Here is a 26,584-nt window from a genome sequence, read left to right on the forward strand (position 1 = left end):
GAAGCAAGCCCGAATTGTTAAAGAAGCCCAGTTCGAATTCAAGACCCTAGAGTCCCATTAGAATAGAAGATTGAATGTAATCTCAATGAAAGAGTTTTATCAGATTTAAATTCTCAAGTTGTAATCCTAGAAAGATAAGGGATAAGAGTTAGGTAGGATAAGTTCAATTTAGACTAGGACTTTCCAGTTTGAGGATAATCTCCTTAAGGGAGCTAGAGAGCAGCCCTCTCCCCTAATCTATATAAGGGGGGGGGGGGGGGGGGGACCAGCACCCAAGGCATGAATTCCTCCAAGAGAGCTTCAGTCTTCAGAGAGAGAAATCAGCAACCAAGGAGGAAGAAGCAGGAGTTCGCCCCCCTTTCTCATCTGGAAGCTGCAATTTCATCATGAGGTGTCTGTAAGTTTTTATTTCTGGTTGAAGGGTTAGGGAAGCCTTGATTCTGTAAGCATTGTGAGATCTTATTGATTTTTATTTCAGTTCATTGTTTATGGGTATATGTTTTCTGCGAATTAACTGTGAGGATTATTTTTGTTGATTAAGCAAGAAGGGCCCCTTGCTCATTCAATGGAAATAATCTATGGCCGATTGAACCTCTAGTTTCGTATATGATTGGTAGGTTCGATCATGGTGGCAACTAACATAAATTGATTGCAAAAAAATTTTTGATCTATGTTAGGAAAATGCATGATCTGGTTTAAACGGTCCGAGCTTGTGAGATCGCTGACCAGAATTGGGTCTCTCCCCTCTTAATGCTATTAATAGGTTAAATCCTAAGAGCTTGTTTAGGACTGCCTATTAATAAGGGAAGCAATCAAAGAGCTTGTTTTGATTGTCGAATAATAAGAGTAGAGGCTAGCTGTTAGAGCTTGTTAATAGCTATAACCAATTTATTCATAAACATATGAATCTATCTTTGCATCAAGGAATAATGCTACGAATCAAAGCTGAACTTGTCCTTTCAACTGGAAGCCATCTCCCATCGATTTAATCTTTGTTTTCTGTTATTTTCTGCTATTTTCTTATTTTCCTTAGCTTTACAACCCCCCTTAATCCATCTACTTGGAAATAAATCTACCCAATCCCTGTGGAGAACGACTTTGCTCATCACTATCTGCAAATTATTAACCCAGAGCAAGAATATTTATCTTTGGTTGGGTTTGGCACCCACCACATGCAGTTTAATGCATAAAGGATATCGTTGCCTCTTGCTAGCCCTTGGACAAGTGTTTATCTTGCAACGTGTGAATTTTGACGAAGAGTGCTTTACCATTGTTGAAGGGTTTATCACTACTCCTCTACCAGCTACGCCATTAGGCACCATTATTTCCTATGCCTTCATGATGGGCTCATATTATATATGTTCTTTGTCTTGCTTCCAATACGAACCAACTCATCAATAATTATGGGTTCAGGTGTGACACACCTTCTATTGATGTTGAGATGGGCATTGATGTCACGCAATTTGGAAGTTCTCTCGTGTTTGATGATTCGAATTTTGATTCGGATATTTCCTAGTCAGGGCCGAGATGAAAGGTGGCCGATCTGAAGTACATTGTAAGAGAGAGAATTAGAGTGTTCGGGTGTCTTTTATTCGAGGAGAGCACTTCGGTGCTTAAGTCAAAGAAGTTTGTGAATTCTTTTGAGAATTTGAAAGAGTTAGAGAGTATGTAATCACGCGTACCTTCTCAGGTAGAAGTGAGTGCCTTTTATAGGCACCAGTGGTTAGAGCCCTCTTGTAACGGGCTTGAACTTCTCGCGGAACCGTTTCCACTTCGTTGGGTGCGTTAAGGTATCAGTTGTGAGATTTGTGTGAGGGTTACAATCTACCCAAGTAACTTTGAGGCATGTGATGCGGTAGGCTGGTCTAACGGTCGAGATATTAGTGCTTCAGGGATCTCAACTTGGTATTGTACTACTGGAATGGGTTAGCGGGCTCTTCCTTGCAGGTCACCATGGACTCTTATAGCTCAGTCGAATTCTAGGGTAGGTCACCGTAATCTTAAAGAGTCTACTAGTTCAGCCTTGTCGAGGTGGAGGTCGGCCTAGACGAGGTGCTCCAAGCTAACTTGCTAAGCTAGTTTGCTGGTAGGTCGCTGTAATCTTACAGAGTCTACTAGTTTGGCCTTTCTGAGGTAGAGATCGGCTTAGACGAGGTGCTCCAAGCTGACTTACCGAGCTAGTTTGCTTACTTAGCGCTGAAATGTCACTCGAAGAACACGTGTCACTACATGATTGATTGGACCAAATTATCCCTCATCAGGCACAACCTTGTAAAATAAAAGTTTCTCTAAATTTTAATTCCAACCTTGCCTAGTGGTTTGATACAAATACTTTTTCCCTTTTAGATAAAATAGACCAAAATACCCTTTATTGAAGAAGCAATTAAGAGATCACAAGTTAGATGAAGAATAACTGGAGCAAGATAGCGACAAAAGTGTATAAAAATGGGGTGTCTACACAAGTTACTCAACCCTCCAATTCATTGGTTCTCTCGCAAAGGTATTACATAGTAGATTTGCTTCAAAAGGTTGAACTCATAGAGGCCAAGCCCATGTGAACCCCTGTTGGTGCAACATCTCGTCTCAAAGATTGATGAGTAACTTCCATCTGATCCCGGCCACCATTTACAGAAGCATCATAGGGTCCTTATTATACATCATTATGACCAGGCTAGATGTTGATTTTGTAGTGAACAAAGCTTGCCAATTTCTTGTTGCTCCTACCCTCCACTCATTGGAATGATGTTAAGCGTATCTTACACTATCTCAAAGGGATAGTTTATATTCTCATTTTGTACTTCAATCGACATCAACGTTTTAGTTCCAAGTGTTCACTAACACTGAAGCGAAACTTCATGCAATCGCTACAGCTACTACTAGACCCATCACCTTCTCCGCGAGCTTTCACATTTCACCTCTTACACCACCAATGATCTAGTGTGATAACATCGGTGCACTTTATCTTGCTACTAATCCTGTGGAAGTAGATTTTGTTCACTATATAGAGTACTCCACTGATCAGATAGTAAGGCTCAGTTTGGAAGGAGTACTACAAATATGTACAGTATAAATATATACAAAATAATATAAAATACATGGTTTTGTACTGTAAATATTTGTATTTGTACTCCATCCTCAGTTTGGAAAAGAGTACAAATACAAATATGTGTACAGTGCAAATACATACAATATAATACGAAAAAACAAGGTTTTTCACTCTACATATTTGCATATGTACTCCTTCCAAACTGAGCATAAGACTCTCTCTCCCAGATACGTGCATGAGAACCGACACTTTTCTTTTATTTTCCTGTTTCGTATTTACCTTTTGATATATCAAACGTTTTCTGATAGAAGAGACAAATACTGCTGTATGTATAGAGGAGAGAATCGAGTTTGCAAGTGATTTACTCCATCACATTCATTCTTCTCAAAATTCCTCAGAAATAGCTCTTTCAGGCTGTCTGTGGTTTGACAGAAAATAAGAGAGAAACAGAAATTAATTAGTTGAGCGAAAGTTCTTAGGAAATTCACAGAAGCCCTTGAGAACGTTCCCTCAACATTCTGTCTCTCTTATTTTCTATCAAACCAAACACGTTCTTGAAGCCTCTCACTACGAAATAAGACTCATACTGCACTACCTCACACCCAATTCTTTAAAGCGAATTCTCCATCTCTGGCTTTTTCGTTCAGATGGATGTAGCCATATATAATGTATTAACCAACAAATCGTTTTGTTCGAATCCTCTATGGTGGACCCCACGTTTATGGAGGAGTTGATGTGGCGTATGGCGATTGCCCATCCCGTATTTCGAGTAGAACCATAGAGGATTCCAACTCCATATTGTTGCATACAGTATTCAGGCAGTAAGATTATATTCCCACTATATATTATCTTCTCTTCATATAAACCAAAATACTGTCGTAGAAAATTACAGACAGATATTACAAGCCATATTCATTATTTAACTAGCTATTTATTATCATCCCCTCGCACAATTCTTCCAAGAAAGGGGGGGAGTTGCAGAAGGCTTTAGACTCTAGTACTCGTTCAATCACTAGACGATGAAGTCTGTAATTAGTTATGAATGGGTGTCTTCTTCTGAGCTGGAGTGTAATCCATCACCACCAGGTCTGTTCCATCTTGGTACTCGTTGTCTTTGGCTAGAAACTCACCAACGTGAGTCCCGTGATCTGTTCTCTCGGCCGGACGAGGAGCATGGACGCCACTGCCACCCTTTGCCGGCATACTTCTTGCTGCAAATTAAGGTGTGAAGAAACTGATGATGTTAGAAACAAAGGAAGAAGGAAACAATTATGAACAATGAATTCTTCTCAACTTGGAAACTTGATAGAATTAAAACTATTAAAGTTAATTGATTACCTGCGTGTGTGATGGAGAGAAAGAAGAAGAAGAAGAAGCAGATGATAACAAGCAGAAGAGAACGTTTGCATGGCACCACAGGCTTCATATCTCTTCCTCAGGGAGAGTGGAAAACCAGAAGAGGATTTGTTTAGAGTAGGAGTTTAGTCGAACTGGATTGATTTCTATGGGGTTTCATTCTGATCTTTCCTACCATCTTATATAGATGTAGAGACAGTAGCTTGCTCGGTGGTTGAATTTGCGGTGCAACTTTTATCTTGTAGTAATTTTACGTGATTGTAGCTAGAAAACTCTTCTGAGTACAGAGATTTTGTTATTACTGTTTCTGAACTTCTTAGGTGTTCGATGTGATGTAACTATCAGTCATCAAGGAAGAATTATAGGATCAAGCTAAGGTTTATCGATCAAATATGAAGTGATGCTGGCTTTGCTTAATGCCAATCAATCAGATGGATTTATATTTCTGTAGATGGGAACCATTAATTATGTGGTGATGATACTTCGTAGTGGTACAATATTAGCTTTGTGAGTAGGTAAGAGAAAACAGAAATCCTGTTCATTGGATCAGCATATGTGCATATATATTTAGTGCCAATGGTCCGTCTGTTGCATGAGATAATGTAAGGTAAGAGAAATTTCACACCCTTTGGCTTACTATAATATTTCTAGAAATTTATTAGCTTGGGGCGGTAATTAGTATTTAATAATGTCATTTCATGTTCGGGTCGGGTCAAAAGTAAAAAACAAAAAAAGATTTAGAAAGAACAAGCCTGAAACAGCCGTCAACCAACCGGGAGAAAGTCAGATACACATGAATAGTTGGTGTTAGGTCGGGCTGACAGATGATATGATTATGTACTAACTGACCCATGAGCAATTTCGGCACGGGTTAACGGGTCGGATCAATGACCACTGCGTGCACCGAATAAAGTTATCTGCAGATAGCCCAAGGCAATAGGGGTATGAACTTGGGCCCAGGTGGTTGGAATGATTTCGTAGAAGGAAACAAAGAGTTAAGGAGAGACTGCGACTGCCCGACAGAGATGGGCCCAATTCATCTCCGGTAAGGGGGTCACAAAGGTGAGCAATGGCTTATTCTACGTGAAGCCATGTGAGATACATTGGGTGCCATGTTCTGAGGCCCACAGGCCCATCTTGTCCTGGGTGAGGTATATGTGAATTAAACATTTCATCTCATTCAAAGCAGGGAGCTTTAAGAAAATATGCTGTTGAAGACAAAGAAATCATATTAGGTGTGGGAGTGTCTCCAATAAAACCCAACTTGGTCACACCTTGGAAGCACAAGAATCCAAAGCTCAGGTTCTGATCATGGGCCTCGAAGTATGGGCCTTCTTTCTAGCTTTTCTCTTCAGTGGTTGTTCATCGATCATCTTCCCTTGTTTTTTATCTACAGTTCTACTACACTCTTCAGAAATTGGATGAATGCTTATCTATGAGTGAGTTTCACATTAATCTATCTCCAAACATATCAACGTAGTACTCCCAATTGGGGCTCACGATTGCTGCAAGTGACCTACCCAAATGGTGCTCCGGTACAAATAATTGAATTACGCATGCGTAACATAGAACTAATTAAGGACAAACATACGATCCTCCTGATTCAAGGGTCATTGTAGACCAGACAAGAAAAGACTAGTCCATGAAAAGATCATCAAGATAAGTGTGGTTCAGAATCAATGGATGTTGATCCATCGTTTAATGGGTCACAATTAAATCAAGATGATTAAATGACCACAACCATTGAATCCACTCCTTTGAAGCTGGAGATCGAGAAGATTGATGAACAGTGAGTGAGAAGGGATTAGTGCATATCAAACAGTTTCTCTCTTGTAATTCAATTTAGCTTGATCTTAACCTAATAACAATATGAAGCAGTTTAATTCTGGGTATGCTTCAATCAATTTGTTGGGTTGCCAAGTTACAGACAATGAAAGTCACAGGGTGAGCCTTTGTAGCCAAACTATGAGTACATAAGGAGATATCAAAGGAGCTGACATTAACACACATTATGTTAATCAGGCTCTAGTCTCTCCAGATCCAGAGACCAGGGGAGGACCACAGACACCAGACCAAAGTTGGAGATTACACGTCTAACATTCATCAAACATGACCATATGGGCCTGCTTGATGGCTTATTATTTCGAATGTCACATCGAAGCCGACATCGTTTCGCCGTTCAGAGGCACATGGCTGAATCACATGATACCGGCCCGAGTTTGATCTCTGAGAGCATGGCTGACCATGTGATGTTTTGGTTCATTCAGTCATTGAAATGATATTAATTTTGTTTAGGTTGGGTGATTATGAATTGATGATAAGGATCAGGGATAATATGGTTTGGTTTGTGGTCTTGTCTCTCCTACTTCTCTTCTATTTCTCTCCCCCTTAATTAGTTCTGTTTCTTCCTTCTCAATTCATTTCTGCCTTGTAAGGGGAGCATGTAACATGTAAACCTGTGGTACCACTTTCTGTTCCCCAAGAGGACCCTGACATGGAAGAAGCTCAAGGGCAACAACTCACATGTATATGTTGGTCATCTACACAGCTTCTCATGGTTTTGGCCATAGAAGATCTATTATTACAGTCTACATATGGTGACAGCCTCCATAAATGCAATAGAAGCACATAGCAAATGAGTATACCAGGATAGACTGCTCAATGAATATCTCCTACAGAATTGGAAACCCTATTTAAAGAGTCTGTGACCATTCTGGTCTTTCATCTAAAGAGTTTATAGGGTTGTTCAATTACATAAAACTTAGATAGAGGTGTTGCCAATCTCTTAGGTACCTAGCTAGGCTCAATCCAATTGTGGGTCCCTCACTCTCACTGTAACAAGGAGATGGGAATAAATTGCATATTTTGATTACTAGAATGGTATTAATTGAACTTCTAGTAAATGATCACATATTTTATTTGTGAATGTTAGGAAACCTTGTAGAAATGAAAATTTGTTTTTCACAGCATTTGAATTAAGTTCCATAAGGATAGGATTCTTGCTGCAATCAAAGAATTGTCTAGGTGATGGACTGTTGACTAGTAATCTATGTTTGAGTAACTAGGTGGAACTGGTATTGAATCACTTCCACCTTAATTCATGGAATTGAAATGACTATTCCTTAATCCAGAGCCTCAAATTTGCAAAAACATGAAATTCGCTTGGTTTAATTTTGGGTACTAAATTAAGGGTTCGTTTGTTTTGCAGTTAAAATCAGAATCGAAATCTTCTGGAATCGGAATTGGAATAATCCATTTCTATAGTCTGTTTTGTTCAAACAGGAATGGAAATGTGAATTAGAATCAGTAGGAATGAGATTTCATTCTCAATGGAGGGGCAGGGAATGGCCATCCCCAAAAATGGGGCAATGCCATTCCAGCAGGAATGGGAATGGGACTCCGATTCCACCCAACCAAAAAGTTGGAATTGGAATGGCCATCCCCTATTCCTGCTAACCAAACGGGGCCCAAGTATGTGATAGTATCCCTTATCCAGAACCTCAAATTTGCAGAAAAAAACATTGAATTGATCGAATTGGAATGGGCACCCCGTTGCATGAGGCACCCGCCAATGCGGGATCTGAGGAGGGACACATGTATGTAGCTTTACCCTTGTACAGAGGCTATTTTCAAGATTTGAACCCTGATAGCCCGAATGGAGCAACGCAATCGGTGCGCCAAGGTCCACCCCTCAATTACTTCTACGCAGAACTATTTTCTAGGCTTTTTTTCCTGGTCATTGAAGGGCAAACCTTGGATAGTTTTGAGTAGAAAAGTGCTTTTATACTGGTTGTTGGGGTTATATATTTATTAGGTTGCATGATTTTTGAATTCTGCAAGTCTTGCATCATAGAATCTCTCTTCAACTTCACATGCGTATAAAGTGACAAACAACATAAATATTGTCCTTTTTATCTATGTATATATCTGTCTTTGTTTTCTTTCAACAATTTTGTTTTTCTTCAGTTGTCACGTTACAATCAACCTAAAACAGTTTTTGATATTTTCGTGCTGTGTAACCTCTTAAATGCATGAGTTCTTTGGTTTAGTTTTGTTTTATCTTTCAGCCTGCTCTACAAAAATTTCTCTCATTGAAATATCTATCTGTATAATGTACTCTTAAGATTAATTGGATCAAGACAAAAGAATATGAAGAGAGTGGCAATAGCAACCCCAAATTGAAAATTGAAACTTCTTTGCTACTGAAAGTACTTCCAATCAAATTTAGGTTGCATTTGGATAAGGTTAAGGATGTGTGTTCTTTCAAAGCCGAAAAGGATAAAGTCTTAATTGTAGGGCCTCGGAGGACTGAAGCTTTAATTGAGCTTCTTTAACTGAGCCGCTTTGAAGAAGCTACTAGAAGAAGTTTCACCAGAAAGTCTTTTTTATTTTTTTATTTTTTATATTTTTGTTTTGGCTGAACTACAGTATATTTGGCTTTCCCAATATTTCGCCAAACATTGTTTATAGGCTGTATGGGTGTGGCCCACCTCACAAAGCCCAAAGCTGCTTTCACTGAGCTGCTTTGGAGAAGCTACTAAATGGGTCAACAAATCTTTGGTTGAGATGCTTTTACTGAGCGTCTTTGGAGAAGCTACTAAATGAAAAATGAAGCTTCAAGGTAAAGTGGTCTTTTGGGATGGACATAAATTTGGGCTTTCTTGCTTTTTCACAAAACATCACTCATAAGCCATTCATGTAAGGCCCACCTTGCAAAGCCAAAAGCTGCCTCAGGAAAGCCCTCCTTAATAGGCACTTCTGTATTTTTTTTGGCTCTACTTTTGTTCCCTCAATTTTGTTTTTCATAACAGAAAGCTCAAAAGCAAAGCAAAAGTTTATCAAAACAAAGCCTTAATGGATGGTGTAAGCAACTAAATCCAAAGAGATTTTTCATTTTAAAATCCCTTTATTTGCTCCAAGTGTTTCACGGCTAAAACTTTGTCTTTGTTCCCCATTCCTTTTTATGGAAGCAAAAGGTAAGCGTTGTGTATCGCCATGTTTGGTTGCAGTGCAATTTTATTTGCATTAGTACAAATGCATGGGAGTGCAAATGAAAAAAATGCAAATTTTTATTTACTATTGTTTTGGGTTTTATTTTATTCTGTTTCATGTCTTAATTTAGTTCATTTGTAATGCAATTAAACAAAATAAGCTAGCTCAATTTTGAAACAAAAATAGGTCAGAATTTACAGTCAAATCATTTGCACTGCCACAGTTTCACATCAATGCAAATTTATTTGCATTGCAACCAAACACAGCCTAAATATCCCTTTTCTCCTCTCTTGTCAATACTATGTTCTTCAGTATTTTGTGGAAATCTCTGGTCTTGTATGCTGCTGTTAATGTCCGATAACTTGATTCTAATTAGCTTGCCACTTGGACGTGCCCATCCAGATCCTATCCTGATCCAAACCCAGCCTTGCACCCCCTTGGGCTTGGCTATTGTTCTCGGGATCCAGATGAGCCTCGCTTGGAAACTCAGGCTTGATTTAACTTTGGTTGTGACTTTGGATAACCCAAATATGGTCTGAGCCCAATCCAACCCAAGGCGAGTAAGGTGTAACTGTACGCTTTAGCTGCTCAATGGGCTGTGGAATCAATGATAAGGTCCATGCCAGTATTAAATATATGGGCCTGCATCTTTTACGGTGGGGCTCATGAATTTATTACTTGAGTAGAACCTGATTATTGGTTTCATAGCCTGCTGAATAGTTAAAGCGGTCAGCTAATCGGAATTCACCCAAGGCCATAACCTTCGATAATATATGAATGCTTATATATGCGCACATTGTGTACTTGTATTATGCAAATATGTGTATATTTTGTATTGACTTTACTAGCAGTGACCCATGCCATGCATGGGTTGCTGTTTAAAAGTATATTTTTTAAGAGGAAGAAAGTATGAAAAAATAGAAGTGCATAGATACTGCTTAGCATGAGAGCCAAATGTTGGTGAATCAGTTGATGATAGTTTTTTTTTTTTTTTCGGTAATCAGTTGATAGGTTCTCTGGCTTGTGGTAGTGGACACTTGGAATCAAATCCCAATGCCATGGGGGGTTAAGGGTTTGGGGGATCCTCCTGTGATTGTATAGCCCTATAAAGCGAAGAAAAGAAGTGCTTATAGTGCATGACGGCATGAGATCAATATCAAAGTTGCAAAATTAATTTCAAAATCGAACTGACAGAGATAAGCAAAGACTCATGTTAAGTACTTTCTTATTGTATTTTTTTTATTGACCAAAATAATCCATGAAAGAAATATCCATTAAATTAATAAAAAAAGAAAAATACTTGATAACCCATGGAAATGAGCAATGGCTTCTTTTATATAATAAGAAGATTCGTTCACTTGCAAATTTGGGTTCAAGCTAGATTGGCCCTTAACCTAACCCAATCCATCTAATATTTTTCATAACTAAGATCTTCATTAAAGAGAAAACAAGCCGAAGCCAAATACACCGCAAAAACAGAGAAACAAAAAGAAAACAAAAGACACACAAATCATAGCAAAGAAAAAAGAGGGAAAAAAAAAAAAAACAGCAAAGACAACAAAACAATTAAAAAGCAAGGGGGCTGAACTCAAGAACAGTCCATTCAGCTAGCCATCAACGGTAAGCATCAATCCAGCCACCTGATTGGCATCTCTCTGAACCCAGGAAAAGCAGAACAGTCTTGACCATGGAAGAAGCTATCAACAAATATATCCAAAAACTGGTTTGATAAGCAGCTAACAATGTTTTAATAATCACTTTCAACAATTACATCCTTTTAAGTTTAGATATTTAGCAAAAAGAAGTCCTTCTAGGGACCGCAAGAGCTTCAACTTTAGCTGTTGAACCTACCTGAACTTGGCCGAAATTTGCAGCTACCAAAAGACCAGAAAAGTAGTAAACCAGGCCACCACACCCACTGCTGTAGAACTACTGTTAACAGAAGCCCCATCAACATTAGCTTTAAACCAATTTTCTTGTGGGGGACCAAAAAAGGGGGGCTCCCTCTATTCTGTTAGAATGGAGTTGTATTAGTGATGATGTAGGATCCATCTTCTGAAGCTCCTCCATCTGTATTAGAGCTGGGTTAGGGATTGAATCATTGAACACTATATCATTTCGATGAAACCAGATATTCCAAAGCATTAGAGCTGTAAAGGTCTTCAACTCTACTTCCCTCTCTTTGTGAGAATTGCAAGTTTTAAACCAAAATTTCAGCCACTTTAAAGCTAGAGCTGCTCGCAAAGTGTTGACTTGTTAGGTTCAAGAAACAACCAAACTAGCAACATCTAGCTACTTCGCATGAGCATAAAGCATGAAAGACCGTTTCAGCACCTTGGTTACAAACTTGACACAGAGGATTTTTTGCTATATTTCTTTTAAACAGATTTCCCTTCACTGATAAAGCATCCACACAGCTTTCCCAGAGGAAACTCCTGATTTTTTGGGGGATTGGTATAGATCAAATATCTGCCCAAAACTTCTTGACATCTGTCCTGTAGTCTAGGTTAAAGTTAGTTTGATGTTTAGCCACAAAATAGGCTTATTTAACTGAGAAATTTCCTTTCTTGTTAGGAATCCAAATCAGCTTATCGTCCCAAGGGAATAGGGGAATATGGGATTTTCTTAGCTATAGGGGGGATGAACAGAGAATGTACCAGTTCGGCAGAAGTAGGTCTTCCACCTTTGATAGACTTAGGCAGTCCTGTTTAGGCCCGATGGTCCTGAATCCTGGAACCTCAGGAAGCCAGGGGTCCTCCCATATGTTAATGCGTTTGCCTGAGCCTACCATCCAGCAAGCTCCCTCTCTAAGGACTTCCCAGCCTGCAAGGATACTTTTCCACCCCCAAGAACCCTCTCTAGGCTAGCTTTGCTAGGAGGGCCTCGTTAAAAAGAATAGGATCTCTGAATCTCAGGTCTCCATCCAACTTATTTTTACTAAGTTAATCCCAATTTACCCGGTTAACCCCTTTTTTTTCCCTATCTTGCCCCACTAGAAGGACCTTTGAAGCCTTTTAATCTTTTCACAAGTACCTAAAGGAAGAAGGAAACAAGACATACAAAAAGTTAGGATGGCATTTAAGACTACCTTTATCATTATACCTCTACCTTAGAGTTCACATCTCCGCCCCACAGAACTTCCCCGCCATGTATTGAGAGCATCTCCCGATGATGACATCATCGGTTTTGGTATCATCATCAGGAGATGTTCTCAATACATGGCAGGGATGTGCTGTGGGACGTTGTGGGGTGGAGATGTGGTCTCCCTAGCTTCATGATTCAAAAGTTTACTTTTTCAACCTTCAGTCTTTCTTTCTAATCTATCAAATAATTCAAACATTCTTTTTCTTTGATCTAGAAAAGTGGGAGGGAAGCCCAAGGTAAATGGATGGTTTTTCAACTCTTGTAAAATGCATGCTCTTAGCAATTATTTTTCCACTATAGGAAAAACTGGTTTTAGCAGCAGTTTTTGAACTGACAGTAAGGTGACTACCGCCGGAAATATTATTTTTTTAGTGGTAATCAATTAAAATTTCCACTAAATACTGAACTGTCACTACAGTTGATGCATGAATCGAATAGGTTTTTCTTCCTTATAGTAATTAAGCACATGCGTTGCATGTGAAAAATTTTTCTTCATATTAACTAATTGAATTTTAGATATATCATAGTTAAGATAGAAATTGAAAATTAACAAAAATAACAATATGATTAAAAACAAACTTAAATGCTTGTAACAAATAGCAATTGTTATTATTATTATTATTAGTATTAGTATTATTATTATTAGTATTAGTATTATTATTATTATTAAATTTTGTATTTCATTTCTATCATAAATAAAAATAGCTTTTATTTTAACAATTATTTTTATTTAATTTGATGAATATATAACATTAGAAATGCTCTCAAATGTTTTCAACGAAATTCTGTACATTTTCATTTTTTGTGCTCTATCTTTTTTTAAATATTTATTATTCAATTATGACATCATTGGTTTCTTTAAAAAGTTGGATCATTTACCTACCATCTAGATAAGAAAATAGCTTGATTTTACAAGTGGTATAAGTGTGTAATAAAAATAAAAAAAGGTACGATTAATATCAATTTTTATCTAATTGGTGTTACACCAATTTGATAACACCAATTTGATAAAAATTCACAAGAAACTCTTGGCTGTGAAATTTACACCAACCTGATAGAAATTTATAACTTGATTGTACAAGTGGTTGGTCCCTTTAGTTCTTTTATACGATCTGATTAATATTATATAAGTTTGTAAGAAAAATAAAAAGAAAAGAACGAGAGAGGGAGCAAGAGAAAGACTGAGGGAGAACGATAGAGATTGAGGGAGGAGGAGATATTAATCGAGAGGAAGAGTGAGGGAGAAGAATGAGAGAGATTGAGAGAGAGAGAGAGGGAAAGAAATAGAGGTTTTGATTTGGCTACAAATCAAAGCTAGTGGGAGAGACAAATGGAGCGGCAGATCGAGACATGACTGTGAGAGTGAGAGAGAAGGGAGGGAGATCGAGAGACAGAGGGAGTGAGGGAGAAACTGAAAACCTATTTTTGGTATAAGCTTTTTGCTGTGTCTAACATGGACTAAGAGTTCCATATTGGCAATAACTACATAAGCCTCTGATGACATGGTGGGGGTTTTTATAATTTGAAATGTAGTCAATTGTAAGAGTTTTGTTGGTTTTTGGGTCATCCTACAACCTAATTTTAAATGTACAATTGGCTTTGACTATAATTTTCCCTTTAAACTATATATTTCATGTGCATTATATAAATAACTTTTACTTATTACACTTAACTTTTATTTGTCTGTGATATCATTTGACCCAAACCACTAACCACCACCTAGAAAGAAAAACAATTTGATTTCTAGGTAGACATTAAATTTTGTATTATATTTCCATCATTGATAAAATTATTTCCCACGTATAATACTTATTTTTGTTCAATATAATGAATGTATAATATTAGAGATGTACCCAATATTTTATTTTTTATAAATGTATAACATTAGATATGCGCCCAAATTTTTCCCTATTTTTTATTTTTGTGATTCTTTGTATTTTATATTTTTTAAAATTTTATTATTTGACTATGACATCATTTCATTTCTAGGTATGTTTTAAATTTGGCATTCCATTTTCATCATTAATAAAAATACTTCTTACATTTCATACTTATTTATTTAAAATTTTTATTATTTAACTATGGCATTATTTATTAATTCATTTGACCCCAAATGGTCGATTTGCTTGCCCACAATCGGAATGGAAGAAAATGTTTTTGTTTTCAAATTACTTTTCAAAATATTTATTTTTATACTATTAAAATAATATTGTGGATTTAATTACAAGAATTTAATGATGAGAAAAATATATCTTAAGTATAGGATTTAATGAGAGAGAATAGGAAAATATTTTTATTTCTAATTGGTTTTAAATTTTACATTCCATTTCCATCATTAATAAAAAAATTTCTTATTTATCATACTTATTATTGTTTAATATGTATGTTAAAAATGTTCCCAATTTTTTTTCATTTTATAATTTAATCGTGGCAACATGGATTGACCCATTTGACCCAAAATGGTTTAATTTCATACCACCACCTAGATGAAAACACTATTTTTCTAGGTATATTTTAGAAGTATAAGCTTTTATGTTATTAGAATTATTAATTTATTAAGCATGGATTTAATTAATTGAACTTAATGATGAGAAGAAACAAAAACGACTTAAATATATGATTGAATGAACATGAGTGCAAGTTAATAAATAAAATGTTGGATTTAATGAGAGGGAATTGAATGCTTGAATATCTTAAAATTACCTCTTTTCAACCCATTTAATATCAATAACTGATTACCCTATTTGCCCTCATTTTTATCAATAAATTTAAATATAGAGAGGTAAATTTTGTCTTCAAAAAATTCAAAAATATTCTTGAGGCCATTCATGCTTTTTAAAGTAGTATAGATTTCTTCCTCTTCCCACTCTCTCCTCCCCCGTGCCACTTCTGTCCTCTCTTTTTCTTATTTCTTCCTCTTCCCGCTCTCTCCTCCCCTATGCCACTTATGTCCTCTCTTTTTCTTATTTCTTGCTCTTCCCACCCTCTCCAAACTTGACTTTGTAGACCCAATGACACCCAATGGGAGTCTTTCCCGGTGGTAAGTCAGTTAATGTCCAGGTATGGATGCGCTCAAGTGCAGCTAGTTCGACTAACATAGCTTGCTTCCAATGGTCATGTTTGTTGGCTTCATCATAACAAGAAGGCTCAGGTTGTATAGAGGGAATTGAACTCATAGTTAGAAAATTAGAGATTGGGTAGAGTACTACATGAGTTAGTTTGTGACTGAAGTGTTGGACATGTAATCAGCCAGGTGTAGAGAAGGTCTCTTGGGAGCGATAATGTCCATGTCACTAGTGTGTTCAGGTAATTCTGAACTAGTAGTGAGCTATGAGCTATCACAAACTGGTTCAGTTCTACGTGTTTGATTAGGAATTGTATCAGACACTATATTATCAACGGTTGGCAGAGGTATGGTTGATGGTGGAGATGGGTCCAAAGGCATGTCACCATCAGCAAAAGGAAATTTGTGTTCAAGGAAAATCACATCTCTAGACACAAATATCCGCTTAGTAGCCAAATCATATAATCTGTATCATTTTTGACCATTAGGATATCCAACAAACACACATTTAGTGGCACCAGCATCAAATTTATCATGCCCACGTCGGGATGTACTTGCATAGAAGAGGCAGCCAAATGTATGGAAATGACTATTTGAAAGAGGCTTGCAGAAAAGAAGTTCATATGGCAATTTCCAAACAAGTATTGGAGTTGGCAAGTGATTAATGATGTAAGCTATTGTCAAAATACATTCTCTCAAAATACATTCTCTCAAGAACTCGATTGGTAAGGCCCTTGCTATCTCAAGTAGGTGTTGATGCTTGCGCTCAACGACCCCATTCTGTTGAGGGGTGTTTATACAAGATGTTTGATGTAAAATTCCATGTACTGTCAAGTAATCTTGGAAAGGTCTAGGGAGAAATTCGGACCCATTGTCCAAACGTATATACTTAACTTAAGCATTGAACTGTGTTTTGATCATTTCAAAAAACATTACAAAAAAGGAACAAGCATCTGATTTATATCGTAACAAATACACCCATGTATAGATCAAGTACAATAATCTACAATTGCTAAGAAATAATGAGCTCCAAAATGGGACGGGGTGCGATAACCTCCCCAAATATCACAATGTATGAGTGTAAACAATGCATCAAATCTGGTATGACTAATAGGAAAAGAAAGACGTGTTTGTTTTGCTCGAAAGTATGTGTCACAACAATCATTATCAGGTACAGTAATGTGCAGTTTAGGAATCATAGCAAGTTTCTTAAAAGGAGCATGGACCAACCTTGAATGCCATATGCATGGATCATGTGTGCGGGTATTGTGCAAGGAGAAGGATGGTGGAAGGGAAGTGAAGTGATACAACGCATCACACATTAGGCCCACACCAATCAACTTCTTAGATGTCAGGTCCTGAAGAGCATAGAAAGTAAGAAAGAACAATATGGCACAACGCTATGTCACTTTGTGATTGAATTGGTAATAATGTTCCATTTGGCAATTGAACTAGTTTCAGTGCTGATGTAATAGATGCAGTAGCAAATTCAGAGTTAGCGGGAACCATGTGATATGAGGCCCCACTATCGAAAAGCCAAGAAGAGGTAGTGATTTTACCTGCAAAGTTGGCTGAGAAAGTATGTTTATCATTGTTCAGAAGATCAGACAGACTCCCGATGGTGCTTAATAACTGTTGATACTATTCCTTGGACAAGCTGAAAATCAGAGAAGCCGCTTGGACTGAGCTCGTGCTAGCAGTAAACTTTTCTTGATTGCTAGTGTCGTTCTTGGATGTTGTGAGTGTCAGAAAATGGCTCACTTGGGCTGGAAATGGAGTTGCCATCCATCAGTTATGGAAATAGAGGTGATGGGACATCCGAGATTTACATCGAAAAGCATTTTTTTGTTCATTTGTGACTCCAAAACCCAAGGCACCGGCTAACCAGTCTGAGTAAGACTCGGATGGGAGAGGGAAGGGGTTAAGACACCCCTCTCCTGAGTCCAATAGGTGGGGCCTACATGGGATTCCAAAATGAAGCATAAACACAAGATAAGCGACTACTACTTTAACAAATCAACAATAAAGAAAGCAAGCCACAAGAACAATACAAAACAAGGAGAATTTTCCCTTTTTTTGTATCTTAATCTCCCTGCAAAAAAGTCCTACTTCTCAAGCTAAAAACGAGATTTACTGATCAAGTCCATTATTGCAAATCTTTTAACTTTTTTTATATTTTTCTTCATTTCTTTTTATTTTTCTTTCCCCTCTTTCTTTTAAGGGATTTTATTTTCTGTAATCGACATCCTCCCCTTTCATTTGCCTAGTTTATTTAATGTTATTATATTTTTTTAATCTTTACTTTTTGTTTTCCCTTTTTATTGAATTAATTTGTGCTCTCGACCAAATACTCTCTTACTCTATTCTATTAACACTTCATTCCCTATCATTCATTTTCTCTTGCACTCTAACCTGCATATTTCTCTCTCACCAGATAACAAATAATTTCTCTCCTCATTTCAGTCTTAAGAGGGATAACCCGATAACCATTCAATCCTATCTTCAGAATAAAAACAAATACCGAAACTAATCATCAATGATGAAAGGAACAAAGCATATAATGCATACATCTTAAACATGGCGAGATGACAGACACTAGTTGCTAGAGCAACCGAAAGGCTAGGACTGAGAACACTTTCTCTTCAATTTGAACAAACTTAGAACTTCAACAATGAAACCAACAATAACATCATAAGTTTATAGAATATTTTCGATGAGAAAATAAAAATTAGTAAACTAAGGAGAGACCGGTTTCATATCTATGGATAGGCTGTTATAGGAAACAAGAAGCTACAGAGAAGACAACAAAGTAATGCATGCACAACACGAAGACGAGCTATACAAAATTGAAAGGATGCCCAATATTTTGCAGGAATTAACTCGATAGTGGCTCTGGACTAGATATTGACCTGAACTTGGTTGATGTTGCAAATGACAACTCAGCTAACTCTGTCTCTGTCGTTTGTTTTTAGATAACAGCTAACTCTGGAAACAGGACGAGAGAATTGTGGAAAGATAGATCTGGACCGGGAGAGTAGTTCGGTATCATGAGGAAAACTCAAACCACCATTGCCAATAACCGTATCATGTCGGTGAAAATAGGGGGTACCACTACGTTTGAGGAATCAACACTGACGAGGAAGGCCAATGAGGACTTCTAGAGTATTGTGCACCCTGGAAGATGATAGCGAACCGCCGGAATCCGGATGAAGATCATTGAGGTCACTGCTACCGCTACTCTGCTCTTTCACTGTGTGTCTAAGGGAGGAAGGGAGTGAATAGTCGATTTCGATGACTTTGACTGATTCGATGGGGGAATAAAGGGGAGGAGAGGAAGAAGTTAGAGGGATTGAGAGAGAGAGAGAGAGAGAGAAGTGGTCGGAAGTGGGAGATTGACTCTAGGTTCGCCGCCGCTACTATTTTGTGATCAAGGGAGGAAGACGGTCTACAGTAAAACCATCTCTCTGCTTAGGGCGAACATGAGACATTCAACTACTTTTAAAGAATGCCAGGGGCATTTTCGTAAATCTAGTGAAGTATGGGGGTATTTTGGTAATTTGGAGACATTTAGGTCAAACCGGGTCTAGGAAGGTCAAACCGGGTCTTTTGGTTCAATGGTGGGGGATTATAGGGCCAAAATGGAGGGTTAAGATGGGTTTGACTACCGAGTGAGGGGTTTTGCAAATGTGGGCCAACAGGATTAGTTAAAACAGAACCTATTTGGATGAAGGGGTGAGTGAGGGTATTTTTTGTTGAAATTTGGCAAGGTGGGGTTTTTGGACAATCTGAGTTGATTGGTAGGGTTGGATTGGCCCAATTAGGCCCGGATTGGGCAGATCGGGAAAGGGCTCGATTTGGTTAATCTAAAAGCTCGAAATAGAATCTTTGTCTGATCGAGGGGCAAATAAGGTTTGTTTTGGATGAAATTTCATAGGGTAGGTTTTTGGGTAATCTAAGATGATTAGTAAGGTCAAATTGAGTCAAATGGGCCTGGAAAGAAAGGACTTGGAATCTAGTCAATCTAGGACCTTGAAATGGAATCTTGATACAATTGAAAGGTAAACGAAGGTGTTTTGGGTTGAGATTTCACAGGTGGGTATTTGGGGGTGTCTGGGATATGATGATGAGGTCTGATCAGTCTTGGGGAATCAAGATCATAGGGATTTGGGTCAATGGGTTGTTTCAGAATGAAATCTTGGTTTGTTGGAAGGGCAAATAAGGGAATCTGGGGTTAAAACTTTATGGAAAGGTGTTTTGATGTGTCTGATTTGAGGGCCAAAGCGTAGATGGGGTTGATCTGGGCCATCGGATAAGTATTGGGTAGGTTTAACGGTGGATCTAAGGGCTTTTCAGGGTGAAATTCGGGTTTTTTAGGTTTTTGGGTGTTTCAGATGGACCAAAAGGGTCTGTTTCGGGTGTTTAAGGTAAATCGGAGGTTTAGGCGACGAACCGAGAAAAAATCGGGTGCTAACAAATGTGGACTTTGATTGACTTCCCCAATTTGGTGGATAACCGAACAATTCAATGTTGCGATCCTTAGTGTGACCTTGTTTCTTGTAGTACTCACAGCGAATCTTGAACCTTTATTTTCCTCCTTTCGAATTGAATCTTGGACCTGCCACATGAAAAGCAACAACTTCTGTAGTTGGACCATGTTGAGCACTTAAGGACTGATGTCTTTCTTCTTGTGATACAAATGCATAAATCCTACTAATTCTCAACAGAGGGTCCATGCTCAAAATGCTCGATCTGATGTTGTTAAAATTTTCATTTAGACCTAGCAAGAATTGATACACTTTATCTCTTTCCTTTCCTGTAACAAATTTTTTCTAGACTCCACAAGTACACAATCCACAGGTACATAATGGTCCAGCAATGTAGGTTGATAATTCATTCCAAATTGCCTTGAGTTTTGAGAAGTAAATAGAGATAGGGAGATTTTCTTACCTGATCAACATGAGTTCTCGCTTGAGATGAAAGATTCTTGATGTGTTTCATTGTGAGAACCTTTCCTCCAAATCTTTCCACATTTCTTGGGCATTTTTCAGCATAGGCTTTCGTGGAGGTCTTTGGCTAAGGCATTGAAGATCCATGACATTACCATGGGATTACATTTCAACCAAGTGAACAACTTTGCCTATTCATCGGATCTAGCTTCTGAGTCATTCCATTCACGAAGCCAATATTCTTCTTGGTGCTGAGAACATTAATCATAGCTCTTTTCCAAGTCATATAATTGTCTCCATTTATAATACAAGAGACAAGCACTGTACTAGGGTTGTTAGAAGGATGGAGGTAAAATGGTGAATTCTGATCACTGAAAGAGAAGATCTGATCAATAATAGTGAACACAGTGTTTTCGGTTCCATTCAAGGTCTTTCTTGTCGATGACGGAAAAGGATTCAAATCAAGACACTACAAGAAAATTGGCCTTTAACAACACTCACAACTTTGTTGCTGAATGCTAAAAAACTATTCCTAAAGGTTTTAGTTACAACTAGGTTGGTTGTTGCTGATAGTGCTGTGGTTAAAAGTTTTTAATTACAATCAATTGTTGCTAATGACGATGTATAGCAACAATTGATATAATTATTGCTAAGATTGCCTTTTTGCAACAATGAAACCAATAGTGGGCCAATATACATTATTTGGAACAGTTACTATTGATTGTAGCTAAAAAGTATTTTTTGCAACAATATACTAACTGTAGTCATATATGTCAGTAGAAACAAGCACATTAATTGTTGCTAAAACATAAGCAACAATTGATCAATTATTGCTTATAACTATCTTTTGTAACAATTCTCATTGAAATAAAAACAATCATGTAATTGTTATGAATTGTTGAGAAAACAATTCTAATTAATTGTTGTGAATATAGTTAGCAACAATTCTGCAATTATTGCCTACAATAATTTTAGCAACAGTAATTATAGACTATTGTTAAATTAGCAACAGGTGAATAATTGTTACCAATTTCACTAATTACTCTTCAATGCATTTAATTACAATTAAAAATGGTTATCAAGATTAATTTAGGTGTTGTTATTAATATCTTTAATTGTTGTAAATAATTTGCAAATTGTGGTTAATAAAAACTTTGCACGTATTTAAAAGTAAAAATGGTTATCAAGATTAATTTAGGTGTTGTTATTAATATCTTTAATTGTTGTAAATAATTTGCAAATTGTGGTTAATAAAAACTTTGCACGTATTTAAAAGTAAATATGATTGTTGCCAATGATCACATAATTAGAACAATTATCAATATTAGTTTCATTACATTACATCCATATAACATATTTTACATATAATTTATTATAGCCATTCATTTGTTCATTCAATTCAATCAATGGACAATCTTAAATCCATTAAATCCATCCATCACATAAGTATATATTCATTGGTTCCTAAAAGATAACATATTCAAATCATCATAAATTAAAATTCAAAAAGTTTATATACAAAAAAAAAGTAACACTTAAATAAAAAATGCTAGTCTCAAAGGATATTTATTCTCATCAAATTTGTTCTCTTAGTGTTTGATTTTCAGAAGCACTAACACCCTCATTATTATTCTCCTGCAAAATATAATGTATAAATAATTTTATTAATCATGATCTTAAAAACTACTTAATTTAAACTTTAAATAAATCAAATTAGAAAAAATACATGTGATACTAAAGTTGATCCAGGTAAAATATTTGACAAGTCGATAGTTCCATTTTAAGCAAGATTAGCCAATGATGAAGTCATGACCAATTGCATTTGATCTTTTTGTTTCTTTAATTGTTCTCTTTTTGGTCTTTTCTCCTCTAATTGCTTGTGTAACTTTTAATTTTCCATTATCAATCTATCATTTTCTCCTTTTATGCCCCAAAGTTTTGATCGAGTTGGTCCAAATCCAAACTGAACATACCCACTATACTCTGGACCAAGTACTTGAGAAATAGAATCCTAATGCCCATTGCTAATTTGTGAACTTTCTCTATCCATCTCTATCTCTTCTAAATTTCTCTACAATATAAATTAAACTTTAAAATTTTTTTTTAATTTTATATACATAAATTTAATAATAATAATAATAATAATAATAATGTAACAACAATACTTACAATAGCATGAGCAATATCTTTATTTGGAACATCTCAATTCTTTCTTTTACGTGTGGCTCTAAATATCTCTGTTCGCATAGGTTCCCTTTTTTCTGGATGCTTATTTTTCTTATTTTTTAACATACAATAATTATAAGTTTACAACTAATGAATGCAAATTTAATTTAATCCATTTCAATTATAAATGGAAATTACCAATTCTTCTTGGATTTTCACAAAAGACTTTGAACTAGAAACATGAACCATAGTATGCTTTGCTCGGTTTGATTTACCTCTTCCACTTCGAGCCTGCATTATGCATTCATGTAAATGCATTATTTAAAATAAGAATAATAATTAAGACTAGATACATAAAAATGTTTGATACTACAACTTACCTCAAATAAATCACTTGAAAAATACTTAACCAATTCTTTCCTCATTAATTTCATATTTGTCACAATACTTCACCTTTATTCTATTCCTGTATGCCATCCACCTATCTCCAATCTTTCTCATGACTCAATCCTTATGTTTTTCTTCAAGTTCAAACTTCTTCTGCAATTAGTTAATAAATTATAAAATTAAAGTATATTAATTTTAGATTGGTAAGGCAGCATATAAAAGAAAAAATGATTTTATATGTATTATGTATATTGATAATATTACCTGGATCACTTGCCATACTTCATCCTTATGCCTTTGAGGATCTTCATGCCAATCCACATAATGGATAGGTACAAGTCTCCCATTCCTTGCTTGTATTCCTATATAATTTACAAAATTTTCTTTATGTTCCCCTATAGGTTGTAAATCATCATTTCATTATAATTTAATCCTTTGATCGTTGTGTAGTTTTACAATGTTTCTAAGGATTATATGCCCTCGACCTCAATTTTGTTTTCTTTTATTATCAGAAATTGTACCAAAATAAATAACACATATTATAGTATCATACTTAAAAATGATATAGATATGAATTGTGAAACTTTATTCATGTAAAATTTACCTGTAGGAACTGAACCAGTAGAACTACCAATTGTACTAATGGAAGGGGTATCTCTTTGTAAATTTGTTGCAACAAGACCTTCCGAACTTAAAGCTTCATTTCTATTATTAGTAGGCATGTTGGTTACCAAATCTGTATTAATAGGCTGACTTTACTCCCTTTGTATTGATTTTGGGGGCGGAATCTCAATATGATTATTGTATGGGGATCTATGAATTGGTATATCAGCATCTCTTGATGCATTCTCTCGGAAACTTTGTAGAAATAATTGATGTTTTGATCTCCTCATTTCCTATGCAATGTTCCACTACATTAAAACATATACACAAATTATTCATACAAGCACCTAGCTAATTATAGGAACAAAAATAATGCATTAAGAAAAGGAAAACAAAAATGATTTATAACTTGACCAAAATGTATTGATAAAAATTAAAAAGTTATGATAGAGAGAGACGTACAAGATGCAAGCATGAGGGTTAGGAATAGTAAGAAACCACAAAGAAACTTTCTCTCCATAGTTCAACCATCAAGTTCCAATTCAAGTGTGAAACAAAACTCTCTACAATGGAACCACCTACACCTTTTGTGGGTTGTGGTTAGGCCTTATTTATACCAAAGTTTAGGGTCTTGCATGGGCAAAGCCAACTATACACGCTATCTGCATCTTTCGGTTAATAAGTTTTAGGTGCTGAAACAACTGAAGTGAATGACTTATTGTTTTTTCTTTTTTTGGTTAATAAGTTAATGAGGTGTGTACTTTCGCTCCCTTGGATCTATGACTATGCATATCCCTTAGGAAGTTATTTTAACGAGTCTACACATATGTTGGCTCATTTTTGTGAATTGTTACTATCTAATACATGGTTTGATGCTCCAAAAAAAAGTTAGATATCAAAAAAAAAGTTAAAGAGTAGAGTTTTCTTTATTAGGAAGTTTTAAGGAAGTTACAAGTTACTCACACGTGGTTCCTTTGGGTTAAGCCAGATTATTGATAACCTAGTGTACTTCAAGCTTTATTGGAATACGATATGTAGAGAGATTGGGCCGAATGGACCCTAGTCCTTTAGTGTCATTTTTATTAGTTTCTTCTTATTATGTTTTCTTATTGGGCCTTCTTTCTTTATGGGCCTTTAGCTTTTGTTTTGTTTTTTAAGTGTTTTTGCTGATGTGGACACCTACTTAAGGGCCTCATTGTAAATTATGTAACTTAAGTAAGTTTAATAAAATATTAGAATAGGGGAAAGAGGAGATTATCGAACTCCTCCTTTCTTTCTCCTTTCTTCTCCATTTTTCGTTCTTCTTCTTGTTGTCTTCCTCTTCTTCCTTCCATCTTTCTGCTCTAACCCAAATATTTCTGCTAATTTTGATGGTCTAACTCACATCTTTCTATCAGAGCAGGTCTTCCTTCATTTTCTCCTTTTTTTCCCATACACTTTTCTTAATCGAAAGGTGTATGGAGAGATAAATTGTTGATCAATCAAAGATCTTGTTTGCATTGTTGGTAGAGGGTTTGGAGAGTCAGAAGTTGGCCGAAGATTGTCAAGAAAGTGGGACTATAGAATTTTTCCCAAAACCCTAGCCGACTAGAGAGTTTCCAGTTATGGGTTGAAGAGGCTATTTGGGTGTGGCACTCAAGGCTTGGAGGATTCCTTTTTATCTCCAAAAGTGGGCGATTGTAGTTGGAAGTGGTTTGGATTGGTTTGGTTTGAGCGGCTATCTCTTCTCTCTTTCTCCCTAGAGGCCAGGTGCGGTGAAACCCTAGTTTTAGGACTTTTGAATGTTTCAGTGACCTTAGTTAGGTCTATAAAGGTTGAAAACATTGCTTTTTAATTTTCGTTTGATTGATGGAGCAATCTAGAAGTGAGATGAAGTAGATCCCGATGTCGGGGGTTGGTCCCGTAGATTTCATTATAACAAAAGTGAGATGAAGTAAACCTGAAGGAACAAATTACCTTGCTTGGGCACAATCTATTAAGTTCCATGTCTATAGTAGAGGTAAACTAGGGTTTCTCATGGGTAGTAACGTGATGCCGGAAGAGACTAATTCTACATATGAGAAATGGATGCAGGATAACTACACAGTTACTGGGTGGTTGGTAAATTCTATGCAGCCCCATATAAGTCAACACTATCTGTGGATGATTTTAGCCAAAGAGATTTGGGATAGTGTTACAGAAACATACTCTCAGAAATTAAATGTTGCAATGGCCTACAAACTGAAGAATGATGTGAAAATTTTAAAACAGGGGGAGAAGAGTGTGGTTGTCTACTATTCCATGTTGAAGTCTTTATGGTAGGAGATAGATGTTATGGAAGCATTCGTATAGGAAAGCACCAAAGATGTAGAAACTTTCAGAAATTTTGTGGAAAGAAATAAAGTGTTTGAATTCCTTACAAGACTCAATCTTGAATTTGATATTACGCGGCAAAATATTCTAGCCAAGGATGAAGTGCCACTTGCTCAGGCATACTCTACGGTGAGCAGTGAAGAGAGCAGGAGACAGGTACAACTATAGACCCCACCTCCCCTAGAACATTTTGCACATGCTGGATTAAAACCAAAGGAGGTAAATGAAGAAAAGGAGGTGACATGTGAATATTGCAAGCCAAATCATACGAAGGATTCTTGTTGGAAACTTCATCCAGATCTTCTTCTAGAAAGATTCCAAAACAACAACAATTTTAAGAAGGGTGGTCATTCTGGAAAGCCCAAGAGTGAAAATGTTGCTATAGTATCTAAAAGTGAAAAAAAAATCTGTGGTGGAGCAGTTGGCAACAATGAAGGCAAAATTTGAGAGATATGGGTAGTTGATACATCACTTGGAGTCTACTGTTGCATCTTCCTCCTCAAGCACCCCCTTTACATCCGCCTTTGC

At 36.6% G+C, this 26,584-nt stretch overlaps 2 long non-coding RNA genes across 4 annotated transcripts; both read right to left on the reverse strand.

Annotated features, from left to right (window-relative positions):
- Window positions 1-3,868: 3,868 nt before the first annotated feature.
- LOC148803565 (uncharacterized) lies at window positions 3,869-4,689 on the reverse strand. The gene is made up of 2 exons (XR_016082844.1): window positions 4,385-4,689; window positions 3,869-4,257 (listed from the first exon to the last, which is right to left on the reverse strand). It is a non-coding gene; the product is annotated as an uncharacterized LOC148803565 (long non-coding RNA).
- Window positions 4,690-11,075: 6,386 nt separating this feature from the next.
- Window positions 11,076-19,073, reverse strand: LOC104605489 (uncharacterized). 3 transcript variants are annotated; one of them, XR_016076643.1, is made up of 3 exons: window positions 18,512-19,072; window positions 17,162-17,559; window positions 11,076-16,960 (listed from the first exon to the last, which is right to left on the reverse strand). It is a non-coding gene; the product is annotated as an uncharacterized LOC104605489 (long non-coding RNA). The 3 variants fall into 3 exon arrangements; XR_016076645.1 differs by having other exon boundaries at window positions 11,076-11,464; window positions 16,833-17,559; XR_016076642.1 differs by having other exon boundaries at window positions 11,076-17,559; window positions 18,512-19,073.
- Window positions 19,074-26,584: the final 7,511 nt, after the last annotated feature.

The sequence above is a fragment of the Nelumbo nucifera genome, chromosome 1 (genome assembly GCF_055504915.1).
Source record: "Nelumbo nucifera cultivar China Antique chromosome 1, China Antique-T2T, whole genome shotgun sequence".
Taxonomy (NCBI): domain Eukaryota; kingdom Viridiplantae; phylum Streptophyta; class Magnoliopsida; order Proteales; family Nelumbonaceae; genus Nelumbo; species Nelumbo nucifera.